Source organism: Triturus cristatus, chromosome 8 (assembly GCF_964204655.1).
Source record: "Triturus cristatus chromosome 8, aTriCri1.1, whole genome shotgun sequence".
NCBI classification, from domain to species: Eukaryota; Metazoa; Chordata; class Amphibia; order Caudata; family Salamandridae; genus Triturus; species Triturus cristatus.
In genome coordinates this window covers 1148738667-1148753461 of record NC_140591.1, presented here as the reverse complement: position 1 = coordinate 1148753461, position 14795 = coordinate 1148738667, and the positions used below count along the sequence as shown (strand labels likewise).

Below are 14795 nucleotides of genomic sequence, written 5' to 3'. Positions count from 1 at the left end.
AAGGGATTTTTTGAGAATCCCGAAATGCATTGGGCATCATCAACTACAATCGCCGCCTATTTCAGCATTACAAGTTCCCTGCTGATGTTTGCAATGTATTGAGATTGACAATTGATAAGTTTATGTAGAATCTAACTATTATGTTTGGTTTAACAAAAATTATTTTCTCATTAAGTAAATGAGCACAATTTGTGTTACGATAATTGTTAGTGATTCTTTGTGGTTCATTCAAGTAATGACAATCTTACTTAATCCAATGTACATAGTGTAATAGCATGTAGGTTTTTTCATTGCTGTGCATCCAGTATACAGGTGCGACAGCACCTGCTTCTCAGTCAGTTGTCCCAGGTTGGCTACTTTTTCCGGTTTGCACGCACATCATGTCTTAGATTGATTAACACATGTTTAACAATAATCGTTGTTAAGACCATAGCAGTGCGCTGACTTCTTTTGTATTTTTGTATCACAGAACAGCCATAAGGAAGGATTTCCGAACGCTTCAGAGGGGCTCAGCTCATGCTTGGGCACCCTCTCACACAAAACCAAGCACTCTGCCTTCAGGATTGTGAAGGCCTTAGAAGTGGCTTATAGGTTTATATGTGTCTGTATATATATGTGGATAGAGGTAGCCTATGCCACAGTAAGGGGTGCAAGCCCACCTTTACCCAGGCTGCAGTAGCAGACCTGTGGTGCCTTTTTGGTGTGCTTCCCAGGGGTGGCATAATACATGCTTCAGCCCCTGGTAGGTCTCGGAGGTAGCTATGCCCTAGGTACATAGTACTACTAATATGGCGGGCGTGGGGTCTGCTGCTCGTGAGCAGTAAAACGCATTTTTTCGCACCGCCAGCACCACGGTGCTGCCACCGTCTGCCATCCTAATAGGCCCGTTAATTTAATAGGCCTTGTCTTCGTTAAGGGAGCAGCAATAACTTGCTGATTTGCTCATATGTGCACACGCATGTGTGGGTGTGTGAATGGGTGTACTAAGGCATTTTCACCGAAGGTGGTCTGTTCCCTCCTCAGAAACTAAACTATGACAATTTAGGCATCTCTATTGATCAATTAGTGTTTCTACAAGATACCAGGAGAAGATCTACTAAATACTAATGCAATTCACTCAATTACTAGGTTATTCAATAGCGTCATGAATGAGGAAAAATTTTACATTTTGTCTGGAAAAGTGACATTTACTAGTCACTAGTTGCCGAAAGCCTTGTGCTTCCAACTTCTCTCATAGGTCAGTTGATCATCTGTCCTTGATGCGGTGAGTTGGGAAATTGTAACCTCATGCAAGATCAGTTTTCACTGTCACTGAATGGAGATGAACATATGAATATAAAATGTACACAAATGTGTTCAAGTTGGCTTATAAAGTTTGCCTTTCCTTATTCTGCAGGATTTCAGGCTTCACAATCAATGGCGGACACTGACTTGATACACATGGAACGATATACAACAAAATTCCTCAATGTGTGGATTCAGCCTTGATTGCCGGCATCATTTCTCGTGAGACACGTGCAGGTATAGGACTTGTCAATGGATGGGATGACAACAGAAATGCCTGGGGCTTAATGCAGGTACTGCTGTGATCACTGGACTCTCATATGGTATCTTTGCAGAGCTGCTATGTTTTCATAGTTGAATTGTTTGAGCAAGAGCTTATTATGTAAAGTAAACAAAAGAACGCTGAAGCTACCAGGCTCTCACATAGAGCATTTAAAATTATGATACCTTGTTTTATAAATTTGAGTGAATTTCATGTGCAAGACAAAACAAACAAAACAACACCATGATGTGTTTTATATTTATAGAACGTTGTTTATTGCAACTCCCATCCCATTCATTATCAAAGCAGGATATATTATGAAGAAAAGATTGCCCTCACCTTAATAGTAACTATCTTTGATTGCATAATGAAAATTTCCTCAAGTCTAGTGCTGGAATAGCTGGAATAGAGTGGGCTCCAGATGGATTCTGGTTCTAGCAGCTGTTCTTCAGCTAGAACCAGATTCCAGGCCACCCACTAGGAATTACCCCACCTGTGTCCCAGTGATGTGATGACATTGGGACATGCAGCACTGTCCGCACATATAAAGTGTTTTGATGCAAGGAGCAGTGGCGGGTTCTACACCACCTCGATATGCAGCATATGCTTCACTTCACAGACAATCAATTTCTTTGGCCCATGTCATGTCCAGGCAGGGTACAGTTTGTAGTCAAATCAGGAGCAGCCTTAACATCAAATGTGGTTGCCACAACCAACAGCCATCGAGAGTAACTGAGTAACCTACTGCTCTGTAACCTCACAGCTTGGTAGCAAGTAAATAGAATTTTTATTGTATTTTGCCTTTCTCAGACTCTGGATCTATGCACGATCTGTAGATGCAAGTATGCTCTGTAGAAGTACATGATATGCGTACCATCTAATAACCATTCTATAGAGATGTCATGAATATTAAGGCCTGCAAAAAGTGCATTACTTAATTACAATGGTGTAATTTACAGTCTATTATTATACTTCGACCACAACTATCCAAAAAGGTTTGATAAACCTTGATCTCTTGGTCGAATACTAGAACTGAAACTCTGCTAGTTTGAGAATTCTAAGTTGTTATTTAGAACCAGTGCTGGGATGGGAATGTCCAATTCATTTTATACAGTTGTGCCCGCTGTTGTGAGGACCCAGTTACAATTATCTAGTATCCTGTTTATTGGGGTTTTGGCCCCCGCCTCACACTAATCTATGTCTGCGTGAAGGACTAGGCCTGTCCCTTGATGTGAGTCTGATCCTGGACCTGCGGCAGTGTACCAAGCCTTTTCTGCATAGTGAAAGAGGATTACTGTCCCTGTAATGGTTTCAAGTGGGCAGCATGGTGGTGGCATGATCCTAGTGTGAGCAGACCTTTTTATCTGTGTCACAGGAGGGGTAGCATACTGTCCCACTTGTGTAAAGTTCCACTACTAGAGGTGTACCAGATCCCTGCGCTGATATCCAGAGTGCCTGTGTCTGAGTGTTCACTGAAGAGATGGCAAGAACACCACTGACAATCCTATTAAATTGTGTTGCAGATTGATACAGTTATGTTGCTAGGAGGTCTCCTCGTCTTTAGGGCCAGCTAAAAATACAAATGTTAAAGGTAGTGTAGATAATTCTCTCTATGTATGTATGTATATGGTATAGCATAGCTCATACCTAGCCAAAAGGCAGCAGAGCTGTACATGGCCAAAGACAAACATAAAGTCAACCAGTAATAGGAGAGGAAACTGGGTTGTGAACGTGTAATTCATTGTGGTGTAGTGTTCCATAAAGAGGTGGGACAACAACTCTTTCTCAGTGACTTCCACAATTCACGTCAGTTAGAGAAACATTTTTTGTTTGAGAGGCCACCAAGACAGCTGTATATAAGTCAGTTTGACTTTAACTTGATTATATGAATGATAAATCCTCATAACCTTTTTATATGCATTGAAATATGCAGACTTAGGGCCCGATTCTGATCCCGGTCGGGAATCGGTACAACCGACACGGATCTGGACCGACATACGACGGACTCGTACACGCGCTGTCCCCATGGCCTAGTACGATGCAATGTGTGTCAAATACAAACGACTTGCACGGAGTAAAATACGGATGACCAACTCGTACGGAAAACAAGCAGTCTGTGCGAAACACCCGTTAAAGAGCCCAACGCGACCGACCCGTACGCGAACGGTGCTACATAGCCCAGCTTCCTTGCGATGCGACAAACTCGTACGCGATTGATGCCACATAGCTTAGCATCAGCGCGACGTGACAGACTCGTACGCGATTGATGCCACATAGCCTAGCATCAGCGCGACGCGACAGACTCGTATGTGAACGATGCTACATAGCATAATATGAGTATGACATTACCCCGCAATTGCCGCTGTAAGCGTCTGTCCCGGTCAACTGAACTTCTCCTTCATGCTCAACAAAGCAAAGAGAAACAGACAGAAAACAACCAAACAAGCATTGTCAAAGTAAAATAAAACAAAGACACACCCACAACTCCACCTACATAAAGGGCCAACATCCCTACCATGATCCTTTGCAAATTCCACAGAACTGCCAGCAGAGAACACTACTAAACTGCACTGACAGACACACAACCTTTACACAATACTAGCACCTCTCTAAAAGCACACTCGCAAACACCCAGCTCACTTATACTCACTCACCCTCATTTTCACACTCACACACACATCCATCTCCACCACCACCCAGCACCATGCCCCCAAAGAAGAATCCAAAGTTCACAGAGAGTGAGTTGGAAGTCATGGTAGATGAAATTCTCAGAGTAGAGCTACACTTATTTGACACATTGGTCCAACAGACCCCCATGTCCCAGAAAACCAAGATGTGGGAGAGGATTGCTAACAAGGTGAATGCATTAGCACCTTGCCTGCGCACAATGGACGATATCAGGAACAGGTACTATGATGTGCGAAGGAGGGTCAAGAACCTGATTGGTAGAGACCATGCCCTGAGCCAGCAGATGGGCGGTGGCCCTCCTGCAAAACCTACACACTTCACTTCCTGGGAGGAGCATCTGTGGGCCATCCTTCCCCCGGAGGGCATCCATAGATTATCAGGAATACCAGAGCCTGGTGAGTACACATACAACTAGTCAAAATTGTGAGGCAATACACACCCAAGGACATGACTGTCAGGGGGTCAGTGAAACCATTCACTGTTAGCAAAGCCATATCAACCCAAAGCTAAATATCCTTTGATGTGTATGCCAGTCAGATAAACACAATACCTGCAATCTCAGAGTAAAATGTAACTATGTCATAACATGTACAAACTTACTAACAAATACAGCAAGGCTTTGGCTCAAAACGCCAATAAACACTGTCTGCCATCTTGCCAGCACAGTCCCACTCACTCCCAGGGAAGCTGAGTCACAGCAAGGAAGGCTGGGATGGCTGGGAAGGTGGGTGTAGCCAAAAGCATTATGAGAGTCGTAGTCACAGTCAACAGTCCTCTTCCCACATCGCCCAGGAAACCCATCTTGCACCATGCTCACCTCACAGGGAGTAGAAAGGTATTGAAAAGATGACTGACAATGGCCTCTGGTGTGGGGAGAACAAGACCCTGTTGGGAGGAGTGCTCAAACAAACACTAGGACACCACTGTCAGCCATCTTGCCAGCAATGCATCACTCACTCCCAGGAAAGCTGAATCACAGTAAGGAAAGTATGGTTTGCTCGAAAGGTGGGTGTAGCCAAAAGCATGATGGGAGTCATAGTCACAGTCAACAGTCCTCCTCCCACATGGCCCAGGAATACCACCTTGCACCATGCTCACCTCACAGGGAGTGCAAAGTACTGCCAAGATGGCTGACACTTGCCTCTGGTGTAGGAAGCCGAAGGCCCTGTTGGGAGTAGTGCTCAAACAAACACCAGGCCCCACTGTTTGACAACTTGAATGTAAAGTTTGACTCACTGTCATGGAAGCAGGGTTCATGGTGACCTATCTGGGCTGTGGTGGAGGAGGAGTGCTAGCTCTGATCACATCTATCAGCAGGCCCTATCACACACACACCCCTCCCACCAACACCAAACACCACACCTGGGACTATGCTCAACCTGAGACTCAAAGTAAATCTACTTCCAAGATGCCTGACACTGGGCCCTGGGCTGAGGAGCACTAATCCATGGTGGGATCTGTGTTTAAATTTAGATGGTAACTAACAACATACCTGCAATGTAACAGGAAAGCTCAACATTCACAAATATTACAAAACTTAGCACAAACTCACAACAAGGCAATAGGATCCAAACACCAGTCACATGCAGCAGCCATCTTGTTTGCACACATTCACTCCCAGGAAAGCTGATTCACAGGAAGGAAGGTTGGGTTTGCTCTGAAGGTGGGTGTAGCCAAAAGCATGACGGGAGTCGTAGTCACAGGTAACAATCCTCCTCCCACATAGCCCACCTTAAACTATGCCCGTCTCACAGGGAGTGGAAAAGTACTGCCAAGATGGCTGACACTGGCCTCTGGTGTAGGGAGCATAAGACCCTGTTGGGAGTTGTGAAGAAACAAACACCAGGACACCATTGTCAGACATCTTGAACATAAACTTTTACTCCCTGTAATGGAAGCATGGTTCATAGGGGATTCTCTGTGCTCTGGGGTAGGTGGAGGTTCTGCAATGACTCCAACTGCTATCAAGGCCTGCTCTACACACACCTTCTCAGCCAGAACAAACTGCACTCTTGGGACCAGTCAGTCCATGATAGTGAAAATAAATGCCCTGGCAAGATGGCTGACACATGGACCTGAGGTATGAATTGACCACAAGTCACACCTAGGCATTGGCCCTCCCCCACATGTTCACACTCTCAGCCATCTTAACTGTAAATTTAAACTCACTGTCTGGGGATGCATTGTCCCAGGGTGCCCCCTGGGCTGACTGTGAAGGTGTGTGGAGTACAGGACAAGTGGTGAGATGCAGACATAGCACACATCAATACACACACAAAGCTACATATACACATTGACTAGGGATACCTGAAAGTGAATGGAAAGGCCACAGAAAGATAGCGGACACTGTTGCATGGTGTCATTTACACACAGCGCTGTAGTGAGCTGCTTTCAACTCCTACATCATGCTGCGTTCTCAGTATCCATGCCACTACACTCCCCTCACTGTCATTGACACTTTCCACAAAAGGTGTAATCTGGACTGGGTTGGAGTAGGTGAACAATTTACAGCAACAAAACACAAAGACACAAACCTCTGGACCGCACTGTTATCAGCATGGAATATCAAGAAAGCAGCCTTGCTTAACTCCTCTTCCATGGAGATTGTGGACAAGATTAATGACGTCATCACGTACAAAGCTCAGCAGAAAACTTATTTGCAATGGTAACACAATCACATGAGTGGAATGAGATGAGAACTAGGAACATATACAACAAAATAGTATATCTCAATTCAGCGCGTACATAACGGACTGTGACTATGATGTGAGATACACCAATGTGACGGAAAAAGACATGCGCAAATGCCAGCACACATACACAAATCTTGCCAGATGTTGTAAGAGGAAGTGCATGTATGTCATTGTTAAAACACAAATGTAGAAAAAAACAACACAACTGTGTCTAGCACAGGGTGGAACTTGAGTTTCAATGGCTATGTACAGTCATGGAACAGTATGTGTTTCTCATGCACAAAGCTCTAGGGGGCATATGTATTAAAATCTCCATTTGCGATTGTCAAATAGCGATTTTTTGAGAATCGCTATTTGAGAATTGCAAAACGGGATGTATTTAAAAATTCGCACATATTTTACGAATTCTTAATATTCCTTAATTGCGATTAGCAAATTGCGAAATCGCAATTAAGGAATACCTTCCCATTCATTCCTATGGGCCAGGAGGCCCATAGCAATGAATGGGAAGTCATTCTCAATTTGCGAATCGCAATTTGCTAATCGCAAATTGAGAATAATTTCAAAGGTGCAAGGGTGTCATGATGACACCCTGATGCACCCCTGAAATTAGCATGTGTGCGCATATGGCACACATACATGCCCTAAGGGCATGCATGTGCGCCACATGGCACTTTGAAAAATGCCAAAAAGAGCATTTTTCAAAGAGATCGCAAATTACCACCAACTTGAAGTTGGTGGTAATTTGCGATTTCTTAAGGAGAAATCGCACAACTTGGGTGCGTGTTACATAGCATTTAAGGAATCGCAATTTGTGATTCCTTAAATGCTTACGCAAAATTAAGGAATCGCAAAATTAGCGATTCCTTAATAATGCGAAGCGAAAATGGCTCATACATCTCAGTTTGCGATTTTGTATTCGCAAACGCTGTTCTTTTGCGCATCGCAGCGTTTGCGAATCCAAAATCGTTTGATACATATGCCCCTAGGTGCTAATCAAAATGCTTTACGTTGTAATTACAATGTTTTTAACAACTATAGGCCTCTGTCTGTGACAGTTGAGGACAATGCAATATACATACACTCATCATGAAGTACAATAGCAACTATAATGTGTGTAATCGGTTGATGTGTGCAAAACCACAACATACATTGTGTGTTTCTCAGTCCACTTCGGACGACGATGAACAACCTGGTCCCTCTGGTGTGAATCGACATGCAGCTCCAGCAGCTGTAACTCCAGCACACCCTGCAACCACTCCTGCTACATCTGCCAACAACCAGATGACCTCTACCAACAAGTACAGACCAAGGCAAGAAGACACCGACGGCACAGCTACACAGGGCACTCTTGAGTTGGCGGACAACAACACCACTGTCAACAGTGAAGGAGGCTCAGTGTTGTCTGTGTCTGCAATGGCAGGTCCTGCTCATGTGGGTAGGGATGGTATGAGGGTGCGCGGGTGAGGTCACGTCCTGAAGATGGTGCTGCTGCGCAAGATTACCCACAGTTAGGACGCATCATAAATGTATACCGAGAATGCACCGGAGACTTTGGCCAGGTAGTTGGGATCCTCAAGGACAAACAACATCAGCAGGCTGCCCATTATTCCAAAATGGAGTCCCACATGTCCAGGATGGACTCCCACATGTCCAGGATGGAGACCCACATGTCCAGAATGGAGTCCAAAATGGATAAAAATGGGTGACCTCACTGCGGTGCACAGGGACATACTCACATGCCTCCGCCAGATTGCTCACAGCATGACCACACCTGCATGTGTGCCCACTACATCTGTTGCCACAACATATGCAACTGCCACAGGGAGGGATGATGACTCTGGTGGAGAGTTCCCAGCACCGCTGCAGCCTGCACCTGAGGGTCCCCCTAAAAAGAAGAAGAGGGAATGTCTGAAGAAGAACAAGTGAGAGACACATGGCCATGCATACCCACCAGGAAGTGAACACCTGCTCCTAATATCCTCCATTTTGTGCAAAGCGTTCCCCTTGTTGACTGACACTAAACTCTCCCACATGGGATGGAGGGGCTAAGTTGGAACTGTAAATCAAATGAATGTGGATTAGGCTCTGAAAATGTCATCTACCAACACCAACAACTCCTCTGTGAACTTTGGATTTATATCACACTGTACAGCACTATCATTTTTGTGTACTATTCCACACATGCATCTCAATTAAATTATAATCACACAATACTTGCCTCTGTGGTGAATTAAACTTGCTTTGTGACATAGAGATGATGACCTGCTAAACAAATACTGTTTAGGAAAAAAATTACAGCAATTAAAACACAGTCTTGTGAGTCATGAAGATATGACACATATGAGAGATACACATGGCAAGGTCAACCCATCACAAAATGTCCATGCCACACATACTCATGGACTCCACTATTGTGAACTGAAAAGACACTGAAATGCACATACACTAAACTCATTCAGAGAAAGTGGCAATCCCGCCACAGTACAGTATGCCAAGGAATGTTGGATGTGTGTATACAGATGAGGCACACCCCGATGTGGAGTACAGGTTTATTACACAATCACACCATGTCACCTCAACATCAGATGCAAGGTAACCTCATCATGACAATGAGCACAAAGTAGCCAAGAGGGTCAGAAATGTCAATACTGGTGTGTGTGGCACCGCATCTGGTTTCCAAGAAAAGTTGCACTATGTAACAGCATTGTGTGTTCTGGAGGTCACATAACACCAGACAACAGCCAATGGACCCTGTGAAAGACAGACAGAGAACAGTATTGAAATACCTAAATATCTGTCTACATCTCCAATAGACATTCCACAAACAAGCCTCATGATTTGTGGCAACAACCTAGGACTCATGTCAACATTGTAATGGAGGACATAACTCAAAGGACAAATAACTGCAAGGATCATGTCAGTAGCATGCAGCCACACATATGCAGAGACATTGCACTACATACACATGTCAGGCAAAGAAAACAGCTCAGTCAACTCATCACTTTATACTCACAATCATGAGAAAAAGTTGTTGAAGAGCTGGCTCCGAACATCACCCTCACCCTCACCCTCATCATACTGGCAACATGACCCAGGGCTCAGTCCTCCCTTGCTTGAGGCTGCTGGTCATCATCATCTTGGATGAGAGGTAGCTCTTCCCTCACTGCCAGGTTGTGTAGCATGCAACAAACAATGATGATCTTACACACCTTTTCAAGTGCATATTGGAGTACCCTCCTGTCCGGTCCAGACAGTGGAATCTGCTTTTCAGTAGTCTAAATGTCCGCTCTATCACTTGCCTGGTCTGCCCATGTGCCTCATTAAAATGTATCTTAGCAGGGGTAACAGGGTTCCTGAGTGGTGTCAGCAAACACGGCATGTTGGGGTATCCAGAGTCATCTACGTACAAACAAGCAAACATATGGGTCTGAGAGGAGGGTTAAAATCAGATACAAAAAGCACACAAGATAAACAGACATTACACACCAACAAGCCAGGCACGCAGGTTTTGCAGCTGGGACATAATCTGTGGGATCCTACTATTCCTCATGATGAATGCGTCGTATGGGGATCCGGGTAAACGTGCACAGATATGTGAGATTGTCATGTCAGGCAGACATACCACCAGGGCATTGATGGAGTGAAAATGTTTATCATTCCTGTATGTCTGTTCATTTGCTTGTGGTGGTACCGAAGCCACATGTGTCCCATCTATGGAGACAATGACATTTAGCTTCCTTCCCAGAGCATAAAGTCCCTCTTGATATCAGTAAATTGTCGTGGTACAGGGAATTTGATGTACTGGTTCAGCAAAATCAATATTGCCTCCAAAAAATCACATGGCACACAGCTAAACATTGTCTGGGACATCCCACCAGTAGTAGCCACAGTGTACTGGAAGATTCCTGTGGCAAATAAATGTAGGGCTGCCATCACCTTCACCTTGGAGGTCAGCGCTGATGGATATGGCCATCCATATTGCAAATGTGGTGCCAACTACTCAGCCAAATCCTCAATTAGAGGTGTGGTGAAGCGGTAACGTCAGATGCTGTCACGTTCAGCCATGGTTTCTAGGTCTAGGAAGGGTCTGTGGACAGCTGGTCTCCTTCGGTACATAGGTGAGCAGAGAAAGATTATCATTTTGCTTTCATATGTGGCAATGTACATGCAAAAATTCACATGCTACATCATAGCAAGAATCAATGAAGTCCGGTGTGTGCTGTTGAGCATGGACACATATGCTAGCTATGTGTCCCTCACCGAACATTTCAGCTCCTGATGGTGATACAACAAGTGCAATGCTGTGCTGTGAACAATCTATGGGGTCTGTTCAGTACATCTGAGCAAATGTCACATACCAAACACACACCTCAGTGACCATTCAGGATAGATGTGTTGTCCAAATGACAGGTGTCTGTAAGGTCCACACACAGGGATCTTCTAATGCCACATGGACACTGTCATTAATGTAACACCTGACGTACACGTGCCATCATACACATGAAACATACATGATGTGCTACCAGATTTCTTAGCATGGTAAACATGTATATCTGTGACACACAGACACAACAGCAACTCACACGCCAAATTCAGGTGGACGTTTGAAACGATTTACATCTACAACATACAAAATACATTATGTGCTTGGCAGAATACACTAAAACTCTGGATCACCCCCACAATAGTATCTCAGGAACACTTTGTAACACACAATACATTTCAGCTGTAAATCAGGGTGTATGTTACATGTGATTATACAATGTGCCCCTGGAACTGTGTCCAGGCCTCGGATAGGGATCTGCAAATGTAACACTCACAGTTGTGATGTGCATCACACACAATGGACTTTGTTCCCATGAAACATGGCACAACCAGGGAGTGTGTGCTACAAGGAGCTTTGTCCAATATGACATGTGAAGCTATGTACCCACACATGTATTGAAACATGAAATGTTCTTATCATTTGTTGTACAGCACCTGAGGCTCAGCCCAAATATTGTGGATGGCACCCCTTGGCTGTTTTCTGTAATGGTGACAGACGCGTGTGAGAATTCAAAAGACGCGGCGTACACTCAAAGACCAAGCCGGACACATACATTTGATATAGGCCTTCTGTGGGTCAGACGCGGGTGAATATTCTAAAGACGCTGCGTACACTCCAAGATCAAGTCGGGCGCATACATTGATTACTGGTCGTCATGGGTACAGACGCGGGTGACTTTTCAAAAGACACGGCATACACTCCACGACCAAGCCAGACACATACATTGGATATAGGCCTTCTGTGGGACGGAGCGGGTGACAATTCAAAAGACGTGAGTACACTCCAAGACCGAGCCGGACACATAAATTTGATATAGGCCTTCTGTGGGACAGACCCGGGTGACAATTTAAAAGACGGGGCGTACACTCCAAGAACAAGTGAGACACATACATTGGAGATAGGCCTTCTATGGGGCACACGCGGGTGACTATTCAAAAGACGCGGTGTACACTCCAAGACCAAGCCGGGTGCATACATTGGATACTGGTCATTATGGGTACAGACGGGTGTGTGAGAAGTTGGCCTGATATATGTTGTCCACTAGTTATAGTGGGCACCTTGTATCAGTCCAAACAACCCCTTATTGTGATAGGTTAAAGACAACCTTTATTGAAAGCTATCCTAGTGGTAGCTATGGAGAGCAGCCTTCATGCTAAGTCTTGAAGGAATGTAAAGCAGCTTGTTTTACCAGTCTATAATCTCTTGAAAAATGAAATGAAAGGACAACCACACCAGGTATATATTTAAAATATATGTATTTAAGATAAAACACACCCCTCTAGTCTCTTTATGAGACTGGAGTTCGAAGTACTTAAGTTACAAGTCAGTATTCAACAGTAATAGCACAAATACACGTTTGGGCCCTAGGGGCGTACCAAACCATATACCAATAAAGTGGTATAAGAACCACGACTGAGCTAAACACAAGGCCTAGAGCCTGTAGAAGTGCTTGGACTACAAGGAAGCACCTAAGGTAGTGACACACGAGACCCACGGGGGATGCGTGCACTGTGAGAACACTGCTGCGAATCGCCGTTCACTTCTATGGGGAAAGTCACGGTTGGAAATTTAGAGTTTAAGGACACTTAGAGGATATCTACGAGTGAACGCTTTTGGACTTGGAGGTGTCTAGGGCCAACACCCACGGGAGCACCGGAGTACTCAAGTTACTTCACCCAGTGAAGCCAGGTGTATAGGTGTCAAATGGTGTCGGATCACGTCGCTGTTTTCAATGGAAGATGCTCAGGAAGTGCTGCTACCGTGAAGAGGAGAAGTGTCCGGAGAGATCCAAGCCTGGATCTAGGATTGGAAGGAACCTGAAAGCAGAGGGGACAGAGTCTGAGTCACTTACCCGTGACCAAGGGCACGATTGTCCAATTCCCACAGATGTCGGGTGCTTCAGGTGAGTTGACGGGTGTCTTGATTCTTCAGCTACGAGGTCCAGGAGGCGTCGACGACAACCAGGCGCCGGAATCAAGCTGTCCCACGAAGTCTGTCGAGTGCTGCGGTATCGCCGACCAGATTGGACCCAACAAGCCTTGGCAATGGCAAGTCACTTGGAAATAGAAAAAGGACGTCGGTACAGACCAGCACGGTCTGGGGGACTCAACCAGCAAGGGTAAGTTGGGGCACGTCCGGAGCAACCAGGAAAGCCCAATCAGAAGAGGAGTTGCCTTCGCGGGGACCTACTAGCCAATGGGCTAGCGATCATGAAGGAGCCTCGAGCGATCACACTGGAAACTGACCCACTGGTCACTCGTGGAGTGGAGGCCAGCAATCTTCAGTGCAGGAGGTGCTCAAGGCTGGGGCTACTCGGAGCCTAAAGCACAACCTCGATAAAGACCAGGAAGATGATGGATCAGCAAAAGATCACGGTGTCCAGGGGTCATGGTTCCACGTCACCCACGATAGCCACGGGCCTCAGCTTTGCTGTGGACTCAGGGTAGCCTCACCGAAGTCTGGAAATCCACCTCTGGGGATGCAGAGACTTCGGCGTCTGGCGGGAGCTTCAGAATTGCAGACCGAACAGTTGCTTCTTTGGTGCCTGCCAAGCAGGGGATTCACTCCTTAACCCCAAGGGAGATTTCTTCAGTCTTCTAGTTATAGTAGAATGTCGAAGGTCCAGGATATATGTTGCAGAGTTTCATCCAGAGTAATCTAAAGTCGCAAGGACTGAGTTCCCATACTTATACAAAGTTTGGGGGTTGGACATACTCTAGGGACCCACCTAGGGGAGGGTTTGGAAAGAGGGGTGGTTACACCCATTTCCTTTGTCCCGTTTCGTGCCAGATATGGGGCAGGTAGGCCCTGCAACCGGTTTGAACTGGGCTATGCACAGGGGCACCAAGTGTGCCCCCAGTGCAGGACTTCAAAGCACCAGATATTGCTACCGCCCAGCCCCAATACACATCTTACTGTCTGGGGAGGTGGTTACACCTTCCTGGGACAGGAAACCTATTATCCAGGCCTCCCCTGCCAGAGTTTTGGTCAGCAGCAGGAGGCCAGACCTGTGTCTGTGGCAGTGGCATCCATTTTGTGATGCCAGGGCTTCAGAAAGTCTTTACCAGGTAGAACAGTGTGAACATGTCTCTCCCTCTAGAAGGGTGGAAAGCTACCCCTGCCACCAGAACTGGCGAGGGGGTAGTATTCCAAAGCGTTTGACACCAAACACTATATGTTTCCGTGCAGCCAGTCCAAAGTTAGCATTTATCACGAGGTTATAATGCACTTAAGAGTATATGGTCAGGCTGCACCACAAACAGGATCAGAGGAGGTACTCCGAACGCTGCAGAGGTGCTCTGCTCATGCAGGGGCACCC

At 45.6% G+C, this 14795-nt stretch overlaps 1 pseudogene; it reads left to right on the top strand.

Annotated features, from left to right (window-relative positions):
- The window catches only part of LOC146805522 (lysozyme g-like), a 304138-nt pseudogene that overhangs the window by 61306 nt on the left and 228037 nt on the right, over positions 1-14795 (top strand).